The sequence below is a fragment of the Sorex araneus genome, chromosome 11 (assembly GCF_027595985.1).
Source record: "Sorex araneus isolate mSorAra2 chromosome 11, mSorAra2.pri, whole genome shotgun sequence".
NCBI lineage: Eukaryota > Metazoa > Chordata > Mammalia > Eulipotyphla > Soricidae > Sorex > Sorex araneus.
The window spans coordinates 9,896,770-9,918,883 of NC_073312.1; the positions used below are offsets into that span (position 1 = coordinate 9,896,770).

A 22,114-nucleotide genomic window follows, 5' to 3' on the forward strand; every position below is an offset into this window, starting at 1 on the left:
CTCTAGGCCCATGTCACTTCTCTTAAAGACCAAGAAATGCCTGTTTAGTGACTAGATTTTGTGAGACACAGGGAAAGTGGGGTGGGGGGAATGTGTCAGGGAAGCGAGTGGTCAAGGCCACCAGGTTTGTTTATTGGGGGAGGGTTCAGGCTTTAGGCCATCCATTCTGATTTCACCTGGCTTTCTGCTCCTGTCCGTTTCCCATCCTCTCTATTTTAAGAATCCGGTTGTCAGGGATTGGGGTACACAAACCCCTTTTTGGAAAGCCCTCCGGATTGGAAGCAAAGTAAGCCTTGTGTTCTGGGCTTGTCTGGAGCCCTGCTTGTCTTAGCTCCCCCCCACCAACCTTCCCGGGGCACACGTTCATATTTGGTCCTTGGGTTTGTGCCCCGCCACAGGAGGCCGTCTGCTCTGGTGCCAGGCACGGCCTTGGCCAGGTTCCTTCCTTCAGGGACTCTCATGGCCTCGCTTTTGTGGGTGTTTTCTTTTTTCCCCAGGCCCCTGGATACGGGCTAGTGACAGAGTTATTGGAATGGGGTGTGCCGGAAGATATTCTTCCCTGAGACCCTGAGACCCAAACCCCCAGTGCCAGACATGGCCAGGTTGCAGAGCTGGCTCTCAGCAGGGCTGGGTGGTCACAGCCCCAGGAAGAGCAGCCCAGGAGGGCCAGTGAGGCCTGAGGCCGCTGGAGAAGCCCAGGTCTTTGGATTGAGCTAGCTGGAGGCAGCGTGGACAGGGCTCAGCCCTTCATTTCCAAGGCCAGCTGGAAATTTGCAACCAACTTTGGACCCCAGATTCTGAAGGCAGAGGACAAGCGACCACCCTGGGGTGGCTCTGTAGGAGAACTGGAGGGCCAGGCTCCCCACTCACCCTCCAAAGTGGGCCTGGAACCTGGGGTATTCACACTGCCCCTCTGGGCGGCTTCATTGCCAGGCTGGTGTTTGAGATCGCAAAGGGGGATGTGAGACTGGATGACCTGGTGGGCAAAAGGGGTCAGTCCACAGAAGCCCCAGTTGGTCCAATGTGTCTCTCCCTCTTTAAAAGCTCTCTGGCTGTGGGCTAGGGAGATGGCTTAAAGGGCTGGTTGGTGTACAGGGTCCCTCACATTGACTCCTGCACCTCCGGGTGCCCCTTACCACGCTCCAGCCCCAGAGCCACTGGGAAGAATGGACCCCCATTCACCCTCCACTGTCCAGCACTGAGCAGGGAGTAGTCCTGGCTACCACCGGATGTGCCCCGCAAACCACAAGCAACAGCAATTCAGAGTGGATCCTTCCCTTTTAAATACTTTTCCTTTTTGGCCAGGATGTCCTGAGGGAGTGAGTGACCCTCCAGGCTAGATTGGTCTCCTGCAGGGACTGGGATGCTTGGGACCCTCGCCCTCCCTGGAGTGCTCCCTTCTCTGGCCTTCCACGGTCCTTCGTGGGCCTGGGGAGAGCCAGGTTTGGCCCACAGGTGGGGCAGCAGGGAGGGTGCCCATCCTCTTGCCAGGCCCCCTGGCCAGGCACGCCCAGGCCCCCAGCCTAGCTCAGCCCTCGCCCCCAGAGAGAGAAGCCCTTGGGGGGGGGGGGTGAGAGAGGAGTCTGGCCTGGTGGATGCCCTGGGAGTGAGATAATCTATGCTAATTCATGCGCCCAGACGAGAGCTAGGAAGGGTTGAGCCGCTAGGCCGCCCTGCATGCTGGGGAATTAACTAGCAGAGTAACTCATTAACCAGATAGGAGGGGGAGCAGCCTGGCCCCTGGGCGCTCTGGTCCCCACTCGGACCTCCAGCCGCCTCCTGCCCCCACTTCTTGGACCACGAGTCTGCCACTCATTTACCTAGTGGCCTTGGGCCCGGCAGAACGTGGCCCTTCTTTGTTCCTTAGCTGCCCTGGAAGGCTGGTGTTCGGTGACGTGCCCGACGGGTGCCACGTAAGGAGGGAGTAAGGAGGGGATTTGTGGATTCCACCTTAGAGCCCCGACACCCCGCCCCGGGAGCCAGGCAGCTGTGGGTGGGGCCGGGCTGCATAGATGCGGGAACCAGCTTCCAGCGGAGGCTGGACTGAGGGAGGCTCTAAACTCCGAAGGAGAGAGATCTTAGCGGGGAGATCTCGGGCGACACTGCAGATCTCTCCCGACCTCCATCTTGGAGTCGGTAAATCTGCCCAGTGCTGCCCAGAGGCCATCGATGGCAGGAGTGGGCTGGTGGGAAGGCTGACCGAACCTTCCACTTCCTGGCTGGCCCAGACACGGAGCTCTGGACAGGGAGGGCAGGTTATACCATGTATACATTATAGCCTATAAAACCTGCCCCTTTTTTAAAAAAATCAGTCCTGGGTGACTTGGATCAAGTTCCCCCACTTTCCCATGCCTCTGTTTTGTCTTCTGTAAAATGGGGATCAGAAACAGTCACTCGGTCCTTTTTGTTCAAGGAGCTTAAGTCCAGCCAAGCGCTCAGTGTTCAGCACATCTTGAGCTACAGGAAAAGTCACCTCTTGTCCACCAGGCTGCTGCTGTTACCTCCTTCCCGACGCGCTGTTTGCGGGGCCAAACAATAAATTGTGCAAATACTCCGTTTTTGCCAGTCTTACACTCCCGCCAGGAACAAGCCCCATCCCTCTTGTTCCAGTCTTCCCAGGGAGATGCTGGGAGCAGAGGCCAAGGAGAGGGAAAAGCCACCAATTGGAAGATATTGTGGGGAGGGGAGCCTCCCATAACCGGCTGTTCATTCACACGCGACCCCCGCCCTTTGGAAAGGCAATGCCTTCTTATTACCGCCCCCCCCCATCGGTCTCTGTGGAAACTGGGGGTCCCTCCTGCGCCTCGGTGGAAAGGAAACATCGGTCTCTTCGGAGTCCTTGGGAGGAGAAAGTCCTGAGCGTCCTGACCTTGGTTAAATATTAGGTCAGGCTTAGGCCAGGGGCTGGTGCGGTCTTGCCCACCCGCGGGCTGAGGCCATACCCAGGTCGCGGCGGTTTCGGATCTGTCCCGCGGGCGGGCCGGAGCCGGTGCTGTGCGCGGGCCAGGCGAGATGCGCGGACGTCGGGGGAAGAGGAGCCCTAACGCGGGTCCCGGGCTTGGGGCTGGGTGAGGCCCCCGGGGCCGGGGAAAGAATTCCTCCGACTCACCGAGATGCCCCGTGACGGGCGTCGGGGAAGGCGGAGGTCGGCGGTGGGGGCCTGGGAGCGATGTAGAAAATAACTACCTTTCAGACTCAGTTCAAATGCTGTCCGGACGGGAAACCCCCTTCTGGCCTCGTCCGCGGAGGCGGCTGGCGGCGGCCCGGACCCCGATCGGCGAGCGCGCAGCGGCGCCTAGTGGCGAGGGCCGGGCGCGGGCGGCCTCTCCGCCGGGTCCCCGAGCCCCGGAGCGCCCGGCCGGCCGGGGAGAGCTGGGGTGGCTCTCTGTCGAAAGATCCCGCCGGGACCGCGATGGGGCCGGGAGAGGAAGTGTCGGGAAGGAGAGGAACGCGGGAAAGCGCGCGTCCCTTCTCCGTCGGCTCCAGCTCTCCCGCTCCAGAGTTCTCCAGCCAGGCTAGAATTGCAGCGCCACTGGGACAGGACGCGGGCACCGAGGGGACATGGAATGGGCAGCGGTTTCTTTCAAAAGGCCAAGATGACCGAGCTGTGCCACGGCCGCCCCCCCGCACAAACTCAGCCACAATTCCGTGATGCCCGGCGCTGGGCGGCCCCGGGTGGGGGATGCGAGGAGCTAGGCTCTGCTGCGAAGTTTTCCCCGCTCCACGCCCCCTCGTGGCGGGCCCAGAAGACCCCGAGATTGGGCTCTCGGTGAGGATTCAGGAGGTGACCAATGATCGCCAGCCCCGTAAGGTGGCCGCTTGGTGGCCTCGGTGACCAGGATGCGCCCCTCATCAGTCCCGGGGCCAGTGGGCCCCTTCGCTGAGCAAGGCAGTGGAATCTGGTCGCTGGCTGGAAATCCGGAGACGGCTGGGGTCCCTGCCCAGTGCGAATCAAAGCCTGGAGGGGACAGAGCCCTGGAAGGAGAGTCTGAACCCGGGTCCTGACTCTGCGCCCTCCACCTCAGGCCGCTGCAGCAAGCCCGGGCGTCTCGGGGTCTCCGCGGACCTTTCAGAGGCAGGAACTCAGCACTGACCCAAGTCGTGCCACACGCAGGACCTGTCCCGCTCCTTGGGCACAAGGAAAGGCATCAGCCGCTCAGCACAGGCTGCCAGCACGGAAAGAGAGCTCCGAAGGCCGGCCTCACTCCTCTTAGCTTGCCTTCAAGTGGCCCCAAGCAAGGGGAGGTGAGGAACTGATCCTGACACAGAGGTGTAGGGACCAGGGCATAGGATGCTCTTTCACTGCACCACTCTGCACCTGGTGAGCTTGTCGAATTATACCCCCAAAGTTGCCCCCAAACTGTGGCCTTCAGTCGCCTTGTGCTTCCTAGGCTGAACAGGGAGACACAGAGACTCCCAGTTTGGAGGCTTGGGGGTTCTGACTTTTAAATTTGAGACTTGGATCCCTAGGATGATTTCTGAAAGTCAATTCTCACCCCCCCCCCCAGTGCCATCCCCATTTCCTGGGTCCTGGGACTTAGAAAGCGGGGAGGGGGGACAAGGGCATCAATGGGAAGGAGACTCCAGGATCTTGCTCTGACAGTTCCAGCTCATCCAGAACCCAGAGGTGAACTCGGGGGAGACTCAAACCAACCATTGCCCTCTTGTACGGAGCATCAGGGGTGCACAGAAAGATGTGGTCGAGCCCAGAATCTCCATGAACCTCACAATTTCTTGTAGAAGGAATCAAGCTACCCATTCCCCAGATGAGATGGCCGGGCTGAGAGAGGTGGCACAAGGCACTGCTAGCCCCTGCTGGCCCCAAGGCCGCCCCGCCTCCTCTGGCCGCGCCAGACACCTGCATCCAAGCCAATGAGAAGAAGCGGCGAAGACCCCCCTTAACCCCACCCCGCCAACTGCCTGGGCCACTTCCTCGAGCACCCCTAGCTCGATGCAGATGTCCCCATACACTGCCTCGACCCCACTGATCCACCTTATCCCGTTCCCCACCCCCACTCTACCCGGCCTCAAGTGCCCCTCCACCACCCCGCCGCCACACACGTTCCTCCTTTTTCCTCTCGGGTCGCCTCCAGCGGACTCGGACTTCGGGTTTGACACGAGCCGGCAGTTGGCACCCTCAGCGTCGTTGCTAGCAAGCGCCTGGGACTACAGGAGCCCTGGGGCTGCGGGGGCGACTCCGGGCGGGCGATCCCGAGTGACCCCGCCGCCTCGGGACGTGCGCACCAGCCAGCACGCGCCCGCGGACGGAAATGTCGCTGGCACGCCCGCCCGGCGGAGGCCGCAAAACCCCGGGCCGCGTGACCTCAGCCTCCAGCCACCTAGGGAACAAGAAGAGCGGACAGACGGGGAGGAGGACGGGGGCAGGAGGGGGCAGGGGCTTCCGAAGGGGCCCTCCAGAGAGGGTTTGTCGCACCGGGGTTCCGCGGAGCTCGCCTCCCAAAGCCTCTGCCCAGGAGACCTTTGTGAATCACCAGCGGCCTCGGCCAGGCTCCGGGCTGGAGCGAGTGGAAAGAGTTGGCTAGTTCGGGGCCCACAGCCGCTACCCACCTTCCCACCCCACCTCCTCCGACACACGCACATTCCTGGGTCCCTGGTGACCCGAAATTGTACTGGCACGCCCTTTGGCGCCCCTCACCCGCCCCCAGAGTGCGCCCAGCTTTCCGCGGCGGCCCCGAGCTGCCTCGGCGTGGTGACCCGCCCTCGGAGGCGGCGGGAGCGGCGGACAGCTGCAGCCGACGGGGACCTGCTGGGACCTGCCCGCGCCCCAAGACCGGCTGGCCTCCGAGACCGCCGCGCCCGGCACTCGGAGTTCCCCGGGCCTCGGCCCCCGGCGGGGGCCCCCGCGCTTAGCCGGACCGCCAACGGCTCGCCCGCGCGCGCTGATCAGCAAAACGTGCCGTCGCAGCGGCGCGGGCGGGGACCTCATTGGTTCAATATTAGCTTTTCATTCCACTCTATTGTGCCCATCTGAGATAATATTGACAGTGAGGTGAGAGTCCGCAGACCGCAGGGCTTGTGGAGCACTCGGCGAAGGGCGCACTCGAAGGCACGAGAACCCGACGCGCAAATAAAGGCACTCGCGCGCCCGCGCGCACAGGGCCGCGGGCCGACGCCGACCCCGCGGCCGGATCGCGGAGGGGGGACGGCGGGGCCTCGAGCCGGGCGCTGTGGAGGGGCGCTGCGCGTTCCCTTCGAAAAGAGACTATGGACTTCGAGGGTGCGCGTCGGTATAGCTCGGGAGGAAAACGAATTCCTATGCGCTATGATTTGGGTTCCCTGTAAAGTTAAGCCAACGCTGGCCACAGTCCCCCCCTTCCAAAGCAGGTCCCGCTTTGAGGGGGTAACGCTCGTTTTTTTCCACCTCCCCCACCCCCAACCCGTTCCCCCAGAAAAGTCAACAACCGCAGCAATTACCATTAAGCTGCCCTGCTTGCAGGTGCGAGGTTAATATCGAATTTCTAACAGTGCTTCTTGCTTTGCTTTGAAGCGGCTCCTTGCAGCCAGTTAGCGGGTTCCTTAACTGTCTTTTGAATCGCGGCTTTCAAGGGCTTCTGGAACTTTCTAGCCCTGCATATAAAGATTCGTTTCATTTTCCAAATCGCCTCTAAATGCCTGGATTGGAAAGTGACACTTTGAGAAGAAGGAAAGTTAAACTCTCAGGACCCGGCGCCAGTGCCGGGTTTGCTGGTGGCCCTGGGCAGGAGGTCCTCGGGTCTAGCGTCGGGTTAGAAAATTTGTGTCTCCCCACTCCCGGCCCCGGAGTCTGACCGCTAATAGATCATCTGGGAACTCCTCTCCCAGATGTGAAGCTGGTCCCTGGAAATCCTTACATCCACCACCAAGTGGGGAGCCAGAAGGGGCAAGGGTGGGCTTATGGTGGTCGCTCCCACATCCCAGAACCGGTTCTGGCTATGTTTCTGGTCTCTGGACCCTATACCCAGTCAGGAGACTCAGCGTTCTGGAAATCAGCGCCTAGGTATTTCAGAAAAGAAAAGTCTGTTAAGTGTGTGTGATCTAAGACACATGCGTGTATATTAGATATTAGCTCTATTACGTACATTATACAGATTAACTGCATCTAATATATCTATAGTTTATTTGTATTATAAAGTAATGGGTGGTTTCATCATATGCTCTTTAACATATATTTAACATCTAATTCCTACAGTACATGATTATATTATTGCTAATTTAACACATTTTATTATATATTACACATTGTACTTATATGTGTTGTATATAGTTATCGCCTTGGATACATACTGCATATATTTTATATGTGAGTATAGACGTAGCAGGGGTGACGGTAAGCTCCTGCAATTCATACTTCGGGTGTCTTAAATGTAATGTTTTCAAGTCCTAATTGAAACCACTTTGACAACAGCTCCGTCTTTATAAGAAATGCCCTGGAGTCCAATTTTGGCTCCAGGGAACAGGCTGGGGTCAATCCACCAGAAGGGACCTCAGGTCGCCTCTGGAAAGTGGTTTTTCAAATGTCCCTTCCCTGGGGACCGAGGGGACGACATGCCGGAGCTGGGCAGCTGCCTCCTGTCCTCGCTTGCATTGTGCTGCGTGTTTCGGTTTGGGGGAAGGCTGCTTAGAGTTGCCTATGGTCCCCAAACTACTGATGTCATGAATTAAAAATGAACTTGGGGCATGGCATGCAGCATATTCCCAGCTGAGGCATCTGGAAGAGAGGTGGGGGCCCTCCCCTCACCCCTCAGTTCAGGGTTCTGGAAGGGAGTCTGTGGGCTCCTAGGGACAGGGAGAGCAAGGGCAGGTCCTAGCGCGCCTGACCCTCTCTCCAGGAGGAGATCCGCGCAGCTCAGGTGGCCCGCTCCCTCCCATCTCTCCACGGGGTATAAGCTCCCTGGTGTAACTTTGCTTAAAAAAATGATTACGGGGAAACTATCAGAAGGTCCAAGGAAATGAAAGTGGGGGTCTGGGGTGGGGGTAGGGGCCCTGTGCCTGGCAACACTTTAAAAGGGAAAGAACCTCGAAGAGTTAGTGCAAGAGGGAGTTAGGTTTGGCTCATCCATTCCTCACCAGAAACCAGACTTGGCCACTGCAATAAATAGGAACCAGGTACTCACAGACCTGGGAGGGAAGTTAGGGGGTGTGGGCCTGGGCGTTGGGGGAGAGAAAGGAAAACCAAGCAAGGGAGACAGAGACCACAAGCGCAACTCGGAAATAGTTACCTGACCCCGCCTTATGAAGCAAAACTGCAACATTTGGTGAAAACCTGACCAAGAAACTTGAGTTCACCCCATCCACCGCCTTCCAGCAAAAACTACAGTTTTGAGTCCCCAAGTGGAACTCCCTCCCTTCATCGGGTCCAATCCCCAGCCTTGCGGAAAGAGTTTCCCAGACAGTCTCCCAGGTATCTGCTAGGACGAGAGGGTACCAGGACCACCCCCCAACCCCCACCTCCTTCATGTTGCTGAAAATAATTCTGACCCTCGGCCCTCTCCAGCCCTGCTCCCTGGGTCAAGGCGGCGTGGAGAGGCGTCTCAACACGCTCAAAAGCCAAGCCTTGCCATGCGCTTCGTGGCAGTGGGTCCAGGTGCCAACTGTGTGGTTGCGGAGCTCCCCGATGGCCTTCAGCACATCTGGCCTATCTGCTGTCTTTTTCCATCCAGATATCAGCTCGCCCGGGGCCTGGTGTGGGACACTTGCTTCTGATTGTGTGGGTGTCTGAGTCCCTGAGTCCTGCCCCTTGCCCTGAGTCCCAGGATCCTGGTGGAAGGGGAGCTTGCTCACGTGTGCACGAACAGGAAAGGGGTTATTTTACGATCCGGTTTTTAGCAAGGCATTTGCACCTGAGATGGTCCTGGTCCTCTTTTATTACTGGTGGCGCCTGTCCCAGATGTTGTGTGGAGTGTTCATGATAAGGGTCTTTCCTCTCTAAGTTCCCAGCAAGCCCCTGAAGTATCTCATTCCCACTTAGCAGATGAGAAGACTGAGACTGAAATGATACTGTTCACCCAAATACACATTCCCATTCTCTGTCTCTGTCTCTCTTTGTCTATCTGTCGTCTCTGTCTCTGTCTATGTATGTGACTGTCTGTCTGTCTGTGTATGTGTCTGTTTGTCTCCCTCCCCTGCCTCTTGGAAAAGAAAGAATTTGGATTCCAACCCAGGACTAGCAACTTCCAATATCACCCCCACCCAATTTCTCACTTCCCATCAAAATGTCCTCCTCCCTCCCCAACCCTGCCTGAGTGCTGAGCCAGTTGTAACCCCTGAGCATTTCCGGGTGTGACCCAAAAAGCAGGGAAAAAAAGACCCCTTCTCCCTACTAAGGAAGTTTAGACCCTCTGGGTAAGGTAAGAGAAAACACTTAATCCCGAGACCACCCCACAAAGCCAACACTTGGAGGGCACAGAACCCCGCCCCCACACGCTCTCCGGAGTATTTCCTTCTAATCCCAAGTTATGGGTTGGCACCGAGAGAGCTTATGTGGTTCACAGGGCGCTTGCTCACACCTCGGTTTAATCACACTTTACTCCCCCAGCTAGGGAGGGTGATATTACCCCAATAGTTCCCCTGTGCCAGTATTACCCCAGGACAGAGACAGACATGGGCTCTGTGAGGTTGAACAATTTGTTCGCTGCCCAGCCAGTTCGCCCAGAGTCCTGGCACTGGTCTGGGCCGCCCATTCCAAGCCTCCCAGCCCGGCAGATACCACATATGGGACCATTTAACCAACAGAATCAGACCTTGCTTTCTCTTGTGAAATGGCTAGGTTGTTTTCTCTCCATGTTAAGTGTTTCTGCAAATATTATTTGGGGACTTGAAACTTTCACTTCTTTGATGCCTCTGGTGCTCTCTCCACTGATGCACCATTCGTGTTGTTGGACCAACAGAGCGATAGGAGTAGATCATCACCAGTGTTCAGAGCTTGTTTCGAGACTGCAGTCTATTGATTTTACCTACGGTTGCCTATTTCCTTCTATTACTATTCGCCTTACCTGCCTCCCTAGAACTTAAGTAATAGATCAAGGATTTCAAAGTATATATGTGTGTATGCTTCATGACTTGAGTATTATCTTTAAATGTTTTCTCTTTGCTAAGATCCAGGAGAAAGGGTAGGAGGAATCCTTTGGCCAAATGGTTCCAAATCCGAAGGGAGATAGGGCCAGGGATGGTGCGGGTTACAGAGCATATGCATCCTGGATCCCATTCCTGGATTCACACACTCCCTCAAGCATTGCTGGGCACAGCCCTGGAGGCCCACCAGGTAGCCCAGGTAGCCCCAGCACCACTGGTCACTCACAGCACTGCATCCTCGGACCCTAGCATTGAACCATAAGCCCCCATAGGCAAGAATCGCCTGTTTTCCTGAACTTTCTAAGCACCTCTTGGAGCTCTCCCCCCTGCAAGAAAAGGGGTAGAGGGGGTTAATCAAGAAATCCCTTTGGGAATGCCCTGCCACAGAGGCAGGGTGGGGTGAAGGGGACAAAATGGGGGTGGTGGGAGGGATGTTGGGACCATTGGTGGTAGAAAACAGGCACTGGTGGAGGGATGGGTAGTCGATTATTGTATGACTGAAACGCAAGCATGAAAATTTGTAAGTCTGTAACTTTATCTCACGGTGATTCACTAATAAAAAATTTTTAATTAAAAAAAATAAAAATCTACAGACTAGAGACTGAACACAATGGCCACTCAACACCTCTATTGCAAACCACAACACCTAATCAGAAAGAGAGAACAAAAGGGAATTCCCTGCCATAGTGGCAGGGTGGGGTGGGGGGAGACGGGTCTGGGGAGGGGGGGAGGGATGTTGGGTTTACGGGTGGTGGAGAATGGGCACTGGTGAAGGGATGGGTTATTGAACTTTGTATGGGGGAAGCATGAGCACAAAGATGTATGGATCTGTAACTGTACCCTCACGATGACTCTCTAATTAAAAATAAACTAATAAAAAAATAAATAAATAAAAAATAAATTAAAAAATAAAAATCCCTTTGGTATTGGTGTTGCAACTTTGTATGCCTAAAACAATTCTATTATGAACAACGTTGTAAATTATGATACCTTAATTTAAAATAATATATATATTTCAAAAGAATCCAGACAAGAAGTGGATTGAGGGGTCTCCCCCCTTGAGGTGGCAGGTGTGGTATGCTAGAACCTGGGGGGCCCTTGGCCAGAGGGGTGCCTTTGCCTGCCCCTGCCCTGTAGCCAGTCTCTTCCTTGTTGTCTGGCCCACCAGGTGGTGTCCTGCCATTCCAGGCGCAGCTTTCTTCTCTCTGTTCCGTGTGTCATTTTTATTAGACCAAAAATGTGTAAAGAAAGGAACCATCACTTAAGTTCTCCCATAGCCAGAAGCCACTGTGGTTAATCATTGGAGGATGTTAGCTTTTGACTTTTGGGAAAGAAAAGAAAATTCGATTCTGTCTTCCCATTTGGGTTCTTGTTGTTCTGGTAAATATGAGGGATGAAAGGGATACTGTGGTTCTGTTGACACGAAGTTTGCCACTGGACACAGACTTGGGTCCCTAGTTTCCCTCTGAGAAAAATTGACAAGGAAGAACTGGGGGGGGCGGGGATTTTCTCAGGTACAGATTTCTTTGGGGGTAGTGACAACACAAATACATACTATTACCACTAGTCATTACACTTATAACCTGTGTATTTTTGCTGTAAGTTTACAGACCTCAATAAAAAAGCAAGGGACCTTAGATAAATATTATAACAGAAAAATAAATTGGAGAAGCAGCTGAAAAGCAAGTAGTTGGGACAGAAAAGAGCATGATGGGGGCCAGAGAGCTGGTACAGGGGTTAAGGTGTCTTGTGTTGCATACACGCATGGCACATGGCCAACCTTGGTTCAATCCACCCCACCACACAGTCTCCCAGGACTGCCATGTATAGACCTGGAGGCCCCCCCACGCACCACCAAGTATCCTAGTTAATCTCTAGCACTTCTGGGCTGAACAGCATGGCACCTTTGGGCCCTTGCTTTATAAGAAGGACACCAGATGTCTAATCAAAGGCATTTCCCTGCACCCCTTTGCAGATCTAGACTGGTGATCCAAGTGAGCTAGTGCTTAAAGGGATCATTACAAAATTCCTGCTGGAGTTACATATCTACCAGCCTCTCTTCTTTGATACAGTTACCCACCAGCTTCCCCTGGTGACACTGTGTTTTCTGCTCGAATTGGGAATGTCTTAGAGCCTAACAAGACTCTGTATTTGAGTAGGAAAGGGTAAGCTCGTACTCTGTTTGAGCAAGAAAAGTTTCTTAATCACTGTCTGCAACTCAGAATGTTGTCGCTCTTCCAAACAATGTTATAAACAGCAATCAAGCTTCCAAGTTTCTCCTCCCCACCCCAAAGCTATTAAATGCCAGCTCAGAAAAGATAGAACTCATAAGCCTGGTCAGAACACGAGTGCATGGAGTTAGAGTGGCTCTGTGCCATGAAACCAATGGGAGAAAGCAGCATTCTTCCCCCTTCCCCTCGGTGCTGTGGCCGTGAGTCATGTGGTTGTGGGGTTCACATGTCCTTCCTGGGCTCATCTCATACTCAGTGGCTACAGTGTTCTTCGGGGCCACTGCAGTGCTCACACATGTGCCTGCTGAGGGTTGCTGGCGGCCAACATGCTTGTACATCTTTTGCTGTGGTGTGCGCATGCACACATACAAACACACACACACACACACACACACACACACACACCACCACCACCACCACCACCACCACATACTCTCTGCATGCCATGCAGAACATCCCTGCTGCAGTGCGAGGTCCCAGACCACAGTGCCTGGGGGGGGGCGGGGACTGGGGAGTGTGTGTGTGCTGTGTGTGTGTATGAGAGAGAGAGAGAGAGAGAGAGAGAGAGAGAGAGAGAGACGCATGATGAGCACAGGGACAAAACTGGTCTTGAGCTTGCATGGTAGGTACTTTTAGCCACTGAGTATCCCAGGGTCCTAACAAGATATTCTTGTTTATTGGGCCACACTCAGTTGTGCTCAGGGCTTACTCCTGGCTCTTGGCTCAGTGCTCACTCCTGGAGAGAGCTGGGGGGACTGTATGCAATGCCAAGGATCGAACCCAAGCTGGCCACGTGTAAGACAAGCACCTTCCCCACTTCACTATTTTTCGCCTGATAATTTTTATTATTTTTTTTTGGAGAGGGGCTACACCTCTCAAGGATTACTCCTGGCTCTTCACTCAGGGATCACTCCTGGTGGAGTGGGTGAGACCATATAGGGTGCTAAGGGAATGAACTCAAGTTGGGGTGCAAGGCCAGTCCCCAACCAACTGTACTATCCCACTGGCCCCAGGTTACTTGCTTGTTTTCAACCAGATGTTCATTCTAACTTTATTGACTTGTTTCTCCTCTTCTCCCTCCCCTCCCCTCCCCTTCATCTCACCCTTTCCTCCCTTCTCCTCCCCTTCATTTCTTTCCCCCTGATTTCCTTCCTCTCCTCTCCCCTCTTCTCCCTCCCCTCCCCTTTCCTCCCCTTTCCTTCCCTTCCATTCCCCTCCCATCTCTTCCTCTCTCATCCTCTTCCCTTCCCTCTTCTTCCCTCTTCTTCCCTTCATTGTTATTGTGTTGTTGTGTTGCAATGACTGGGGGTCATCCCACAGATGTCTGGCTGCAGTATTCGCGCATTTAGCAATGGAGCTGGCTGAGTGGGGGTGGGGTGGGGTAGGGTGGCCACACAGCAGGCTGCAGAGCCTGCACACTTGTCCCTGGTGCCTTGGAGGTTCTACTTCACTAGCTGCGGTGCTCACACTCACTCTGGTTTCTTGTTCACCAGGGGCAACTTCAACTCACATGTACTCTCTGAGGTTTCACTTTTTGCTCCCACCCTTTCTAGAAGTGCATGCTGGAGGGTTGCACCCCTTTTCTTGTGCCATCCACACACACGGTGCAAGGAGGTATGAAATCACTTGCTGCGCTGAGAATCACAGATGGCAGAGTGGCCAGTATCTCATTTGGTGCCTATGGTAGCGCTGGGGGTTGAGCTCAATCCCTTGCCCGTGCAAGGATGCTTTCAAAGCTGCTGAGCCACTCATATATGTTTATACATGCATATGTGTACCTGAGCCAGTAATACATGTTTATATGTAAGTGTGCATGCCTATTTATCAGGTTCTATTTAGTAATCAGGGTGTAAGAATTCAAAGCATTTTATCCTGCCCCATGAAACTCACCATCTGGGGGGGGCGGGGAGGCTGCTGTGTTCATGAACAAGTGCAATAAAATCCTCTTGGTGCTGTGATAGAGGTTGTCCTAAAGAAGCGAAACAAAATAGTAGAAGTGAGTGCTAGTTGGGAGAAACAAACCTTAAAATGAGCAGCTGATAGGAGAAGGGACTGGTTGAAGACCTGTGGAGAGAGTGCCAGTGACCATGGTGCATTTAGAGGCCCCCCGATCTGATGATCTGATTCCACCCTAAAACCTTTGTGGCTTCAACACAAGCTTTGTGGCTTGACTTTTCTCCATCATAATTGAAGCTGTTTGATTTTGTTTTTTAACCTTCATTTTAATGTGAAAGGAATAGAGATGGGCATTGTTTGCAGTGTTGAAGAAAAAGGAAAGGAAGTTTAGAGATCTTGTCATCCTGGAAGAAGGATTATCAAGGGGCTGGAGCGATAGCACAACAGGTAGGGTGTTTGCCTTGCACGCAGCCGACCCAGGTTTGATTTCCAGCATCCCATATGTTCCCCCAAGCAACACCTATAGTAATTCCTGAGTGCAGAGCCAAGAGTAAGCCCTGAGCATTGCCGGGTGTGACGCAAAAGAAAAAAAAAATTATTATCAAGAGAGTTTGCCTGAGAAGTGAGAGGATCTGGCGAAAACCCCCAAACTGGGGCAGAAAGCAAAGGTTACTTCTCCACACCAGCCACCAGGTGGCGAAACTGGCTCTGGGCAGCTTGGTTGCTGTCCAGAAAGCATGTGGATTAGAAGGCCTTGTGGTCTCCAATGTGTGGAACAAATGTCTATTGCATTTGAAGATTCATTTATTCATTCAGACAGAATTGAGAAGTTCCCCAGTTAAAGGACAATTGACCTGCAGTTAACAGGGCTAAGAGATTTGGTAAATTACAATCCTTTCCCTCCAAGACTAGTTGGGGAAATAGAGAACTATTATTTAATGTGTTAAGTGTCCAGACACAAAAAATCTGTTTTTTCCATCCTCCTGCTCAGGAAAAGGCTGTTGAAGCTATATTAAATGACACAAGGCAAGAAAATATGTCCTGTGTTTCTTCCCAAGAAATTCCTGTGGGTGGAGGAAGACTGATAGACCAACAGATTCTTTTTCTTTTTAATTTTTTTTTATTGAATCACCATGAATTACACAGCTACGGAGTTGTTCATGATTGAGTTTCAGGCAGACAACGCTCCAAGGCCCATCCCTTCACAGTGTCCACCTCTCTTGACCGATGTCCTGCTTCTCTCCCACAGCCCAGGCTGCCTCTGTGGCAGACATTCTTTTCCTTTTTCCTTTTAGGCACTGTAGTTTACAGCACAGTTACTGAAGGGGTATCATGCATGTCATTGACTTCCCTTCAGCACCCAGTCTTCATTCAGAGTGACCACTTCCCTCTCTCATTGTCATAGTGGCCCCTTCCCTCACCTATCTCTTGCCTCCACAGTCAAAAGCTTCCCACTAAGGACCAGTTCTCCACCATTCTTCCTTTCTATTGCCTTTGGGCATTTAGTTATTCCCCTACTACTAACAGATCTTTAGGGAAAATAAGAAGGTATTTTTAGTAGGCAGCAAAAAAATAGCACGCTAGGATATGAGTAACTGAACACAGGCAGGTGAGAATAGTGAGCAAAGGACAAAAAAAGAACACCCATTTATTAAGTTGTATATGTGTCAAGTACTAGACATGAAGGGTCACCTTTAATCATCATCAAACAGCCCTTAAAGGGCACAGATCCCTACTTTGAGGTTTTGAACACTGGGACTCAGAGCAGTTAATTCAATTCTCCAACACACACACACACACACACACATACACACACACACACACACATACACACACACACACACACACACCATGAGGATTCAAACTCTTGTCTCTTTGACTCCAAAGCTCTGTCGCAGAACAGAGCTTTGGAGTCAAAGCTTCTCCTCGGGACAGGGGTTACTCCTGGCTCATGCACTCAAGAATTACTCCTGGCGGTGCTCAGGGGAACATATGGGATGCTGGGAATTGAATCTGGGTCAGCTGCATGTAAGGCAAAACACCCTACCCACTGTGCTATTGCTCCAATTCCCTGGTCTGATTTCTTGAGGGTGAATTCATTCTACACCCCTTCACATTGCACTTTGATGAATAGACACTATTTTGGGCTTAGAAACATGGCACTGAGGAAAACAAACCAAATTCCACTGCATGGAACTGACATTTCTCAGCTGTCTGCTGACATGAATAAAGAGACTTATCAGCCGATGAAGGGAGAAAGCTTCAAGCTAATGTCCATCACTGTTCAGAATCTTGAAAACTTGGAAACAACTTAAATGCCTCTTCATGGGGGATTGATGGAAAAATGGTGATGCTTCCATACCACAAACAATGTAGTTACTGAAAATATGGGAGGTGCTATCTATTCACAGACCACGACAAGGTCTCCAAGACCTGTTAAGGGTCAAAAAGGCCGTTTCAAAACAATAACTTAATAGGATCTCATTCATGTTTAAATAAATAGTACTTAAGTTTGTGTGTTTATTTGTATAGTATCTCCAAGTCTACATAGACATTAGGTATATTCATAACATAGAGTTACACATAAACACTTAGCTGTCAACTCAGAAAGAAAAGTTTGAGAAAGCTCTGCAGCTGACAACTGGACTACTATTAGCTGTGTGCAGGGGCCTGGTTGATGGTGTGGCTCAAGAACTTTTACTGACTACAGTATCTACTTCCTGACTGTTTCATTTCTGACCAAGAGAAAGCATTCATGTGTGGTTAGTGTCATTAAACAAGGAGATACATGCATTGGGTACAATTGAGTTATAGCAATATGATTATGGACGACAATTGTTACTCTTTTAATCTCCTTTAATGTTATTTTAATGTGTCTATAGAGAGATATATACAGAGATGAGATGATGCCAAAACATAAAAGGTGGAATTAAAATACGGTGTCCTGGCTTGGAAATCTTGCCTCTCCCCACCGCACCTGCAGTTTATAGTAAAAGCTTTTTTTTTTTTTAAGAGCATCATGGGATGTTGGAGAGAAATCCTTGATCTCCCAGTTCTGAGGCACATGTAATTATTTCACAGTTAAGTAGCCTCAAGGATCTTTGCAATAGATATGACTTCATTATGAGAGCATCACGCCTCTCCCAGAAGTAATTGGGCTTTGGCGAGAGCCAGTGCGAGGGTTCTGGTATGTGATGGGTGGCTCCCAGACCAAGCCAAGTGCATTGAACTGAATTGGTCTTAGCTTTGGCTATTCTCTGAAAATCCACTCCCACCTCCTGCCCTGCTCCCTTCTGTTGGTCCTCTCTGTGACCTTGGGCTCTGCTGCTTCTGAGTCTTTGCTGCTTCTGAGTCTCCAGTGAGGGGAGTTGGGCTCTGTGCCCGATAGCATCATTTCTTGTAAACTTCTGATTCGATGGTGCAAGTTGTTACAAGAGGCAGCCACATTATTTCACCTGTAGCTGTTGTGATTTCAAGTGTGTGTGTGTGTGTGTATGTGTGTCTGTGTGTTACAAACAGCTAAGTGAGTTTTCTGACCTTATGGAGTTCCTGGTAGAGTCTTAGGGCTGCTGCTGCTTCTGCTGCTGCAACTGTTTTGAAGGGCTCGGAACAGAGACATGGAGATGTGCTCTGGGTGGAAATCTCTCACCTCTGTGTAGCCTGGGGTGTCCAATCTTCCCCCACCCCCCAGTGCGGGATGACTACAGGACTAGAGAACAGTTGAGTATGGTAGTAGGGTGAGAAAAGGTATCAAGGTGTGGCCAGGGAGAGCTTAAGGTCAGGATGAGCTCCGGGAGTGCTGGAGATGGGATCTGGGTGCTTACAGGCAGTCCTGTGACTCAGCAAACATTTGGTGAACACTTGCTGTGTACCAGGCACATTGCTGCACTGTGCGAGCAGGTGCTTATCAAAGCCTTTCTGTCCCAGGCTCTCCTTGTGGCAAGGTCCCCTCCCTGAGAGCATCCTCACATCCCTGCCCTCCGGGCACACTTGCTCGGGAACCTCCTGAGCCCCCCCCCCCCCCGTCCCCCATCCTTCTTCCTGTCTATGGGAATGCAACTCCCTCACTCAGAGGGTGAGCCTGAAGATCGAATGAGGTCCAGGGTGGGAATTACCCGTTGGACTATATAACTAATTGGGTCATTAGAAAGCTCTTTGGAACACCACCGGTCTTGGACACATCAGAACAATGCACCGTCTGTTTTCTCCCCCGATTTAGCATGAGGTGTACTGATGGCGGGGCTCAATCGGGCAGCCAGAAGGAGCCCTGGCCCTGCTGAGCCCTCACGCAGCTGAGGGGCCCTTCCAGACCCGCCTCCCAGGAGAGTTTCCATGGATACTGACCAGCAGCCCCTACAGTAGGGATGGAGAAACTCCATCGTTGCTGCGGGATCAGACCTGGCCCCACTAAAATCCATGAAACCAAAGCCTTGTTACGTGGGTCCCTCCCAGGCGAAGGGGCCTGTTCCCTAGCCCTTCTGGGTGTTCACGAGCTTTTATGGGGGTAAGCCCTTGCTTGGTCCACAATCTGCTCAGCCGGAAGAAGACACCATTGGGGACCCGAGTGCCTCTGGTTGCGCAGACCACCTGGGGCAAGTCCCCTCACTCCTCTGAGCACAGACGTGCTTGGCATCTAACTCTAAACGGGACACCGGATTGCTTAAGAACAGCCAAAGGGAGAGGAGAAGAAAGACTCCCTCCCTCCCTCGTACCTCACTTCTCAGCCCCCTGAAACAAGGCTCCTCATCCAAGTGTGAGAAGTGCTTGGCGTAAAACGTGCATGACAAAGATCCGTTCTCCGGAACTCACTCTGTCGGTGTCCTCTGCCTCTGTGGCCACCTCAGCAGCAGACTGGCACTGACTGGGCACCATCTCTGCAGAGTAAACTGCCTGAAGTAACATGTTGGCATCAGAGATTGCCCTCCCACCCTTGTTACGTTGACTCTTATCATGCCATTGAAAACAGTTCGGAGAGTGCCGAGTGGAAAGAATATTTGGTCGTGGGGCCGGAGTGAGCTCAGCCGGGCGAGTGTGGGTCTGGCATTTCCAGGTCTGAGTCTGTCTGATCCAGAACAACACAGAGCCCGCCCCCCTCCCCACCCCCAGTCCCGGTTCTGTGGCCCTGGTGGCCCTCGGGAGCTCAACCCTCAGGCTCCCAGCCTGGGAAAGACCCAGAGGTTAAATAAACCAGTACTTGGTGTCCTCTAAAACAGGCTGAGTGATGTCGCTCTTTGAGTGTGGCATGACCATACCTCTTTCTTTTTTTAAAAAAAAATGGCTTGTGTCTTCCCAGTTTTTCAACTAGAACGACTTTTATTTTTTAACCTTAAAATAGCGCTTGACAAAGTTTAAAGCCATCATGCGTTGCTTTTGATAAAGCTCCACTCCTCCCCACCTCCCACCCCAGTTTGTCATTCTAACGAATTATCACATACCGAAGGTTTCCATGTTTATGCTGGTGAAATTATTCATTCCCCTCCCTAATTGAATTCGAAGCTTTATCTCTTTTCAAGGGAAGTCTTTCACCTCAAAATATGGAATTGTTCTACTTGGGTTTTCTAGGTTTGGGTTTTTGTTTGTTTGGGGGTTTGTTTGTTGCTGGTTTTATTTTTTTTTTTGCAACTTTTAATTTTTTTAAAAAAGTTAGCATCTTTAAATATATCTGGAATCTCTTCCAGTGAATGCAACATGAGGTGGAAATCCACTTTCCAGCTACCCCACCCACCCCACAATGGATAAGGAATTACTCCAGTCCCATTAATCTGCCCTTTCCCCACACATAGAAAATACTCTTTCTCACACACTAAGTCCTTATATATACATTTTATTCCCTTAACCAATTTCTGAATTCTACTTATTCATTTATCTATTTGATATTCCTAACACATTATCAGACTGCTTAATTACTCCGACTTTGTAATATATCTAAAAATCCAGCAAGGAAAAAACCTCTCTCTTTTTTTTTACTTTTATAAAAATTATGTTTTCATGCATTTATTCTCCTAGTAATTTAGAACCAATTTACTTCTTCTTTTCTTTAAAAGCTTTTGTTGAAATGGCATAACATTTATGAATTAATTTAGCAGACAATTGAAATCTTCTTAATATTTTCTACCTCAGGTAGAAAATCAGCAATTTTCTCTTTTTAGATTATTTGCTGTACTTCAATATTTGCTTCTAGAGAGATCTTGGATATTACTAATAAATTAGTCACTGGCTTTTTAGTTTTATAGGTGAGTTATATTTTTTGTTTTATCTTGCCATAGTAGACAAAATAATTTTCCATTTTATATTTTTGACTTACTATTTAATTTATATGAGAAAAGTTTTCAGTGGGAATTCTTAAAGGCATCTTTCTTACTTCTATTAGTTGATTCTCTTAAATTTTCCTTTTAATAATGGAAGGTAGAATAAAACATATCTATCAGATAAAAATGAAAATTTATAGATGAAAAAATGGACGTTTAAAAACTACTATTCAAAAGTAGTCAATTTTAACATTTTGATGAATGTCATTCACAATGCACATATTTATATACACATATATACTAAAAATTAATATCATGATATATGAAACATTATTTATGTGCCCACTTAAGGAAGCAAGTATATTTATATGTCTGAGATTAAGTAGACACGCAATACATATATAAATATGCAGTTGTTCAAATAGCATCATAATATGCATGATGTTTTCTAATCTACTTTTCCTGCTTGATAAAATATCATAAACATTTTCCACACTGATTTTTCTATAATTGTTTTAACAGCTATATTCAATGTCTGATTTATTTAAGGAATCCCCTAATTTCAAGTTTTTAGATTGAGTTCATTTTAAATACTATAGATCTATAGCAAACATCTTATGACTAAATTTTTGTGTTGGACCACAACCAGTGGTGCTCAGGGGTTATTCCTGGCTCTGTGCTCAGGGTCACTCCTGATGGTGCTCACGAGGACCAGATGCAGTGCCAGCGTTCAAACTGGAATTGGCCACATGGGAGTGCCTTAATCCCCCATATTTCCTTTTCAGCCCCCTTGTTGATTTCTTGAATAGCAATTTTGAGAAGTGGAATTTTGGGGTCCTAAGGCCTATAGAAATCAAAGCTTCAGGATGAGGTGACAAAGTGCCTTGCCTTGACACATTTTCCATAGCTAGTTCTTCACCTCACTCTGCCTTCGGTTAGACCCGAGGAATGGTGCCGGCTGCATTGCTCACAGCCGCATTACTCATGCTGCAGCATTTTCCTGCCATGGTCCATTCACCGTAGCTTGGGCTGTGCCCCGGTTCCTGGAAGTAAGCCCAAGCATTACACGAGGAGCAGCTTCAAGTGACGGTGGGGAACCTCGGCTATTATTTGGGTTTTTTTTTGTTTGTTTGTTTGTTTGTTTTTTGCTTTTTGGGTCACACCTGGCGATGCACAGGGGTTTCTCCTGGCTCTGCACTCAGGAATTACCCCCGGCAGTGCTCAGGGGACCATATGGGATGCTGGGATTTGAACCCGGGTCGGCCGCGTGCAAGGCAAACGCCCTACCCGCTGTGCTATCTCTCCAGCCCCGATCCTCGACTTTTAATTCCTTCTAAAGCCGAAATAAAATCATTAATGGGGTCAAGATTTTTTTTTCCTGAAATTTAAAAAATTTAATTCAAGAACCGTAATTTACAAAGCAGATTGATAGTTGAGTTTTAGGCATATAATATTTCAACCCCCACCCCACCGCCAGCATCAGCTTCCCTCCACCAGTGCTCCCATACTCCATCCCACCCATGTGGGGAAGGAGGGTTGGGATTTTGGTCATACGGATGATGTGGAAGATGGTATAGCTGTATATACAAAGCACAACTCTGAAAGCGTGAGATCCAAATTGCAACCACTGAATTCTGTCAAGCAGACAAGATTCTTTGCGCATTGTAG

The 22,114-nt window shown here is 50.8% G+C and overlaps 1 long non-coding RNA gene across 3 annotated transcripts in view; it reads left to right on the forward strand.

The window, feature by feature from the left end:
• Window positions 1-22,114, forward strand: part of LOC129399409 (uncharacterized) — a 40,800-nt gene that overhangs the window by 1,072 nt on the left and 17,614 nt on the right. The window lies entirely within an intron of this gene.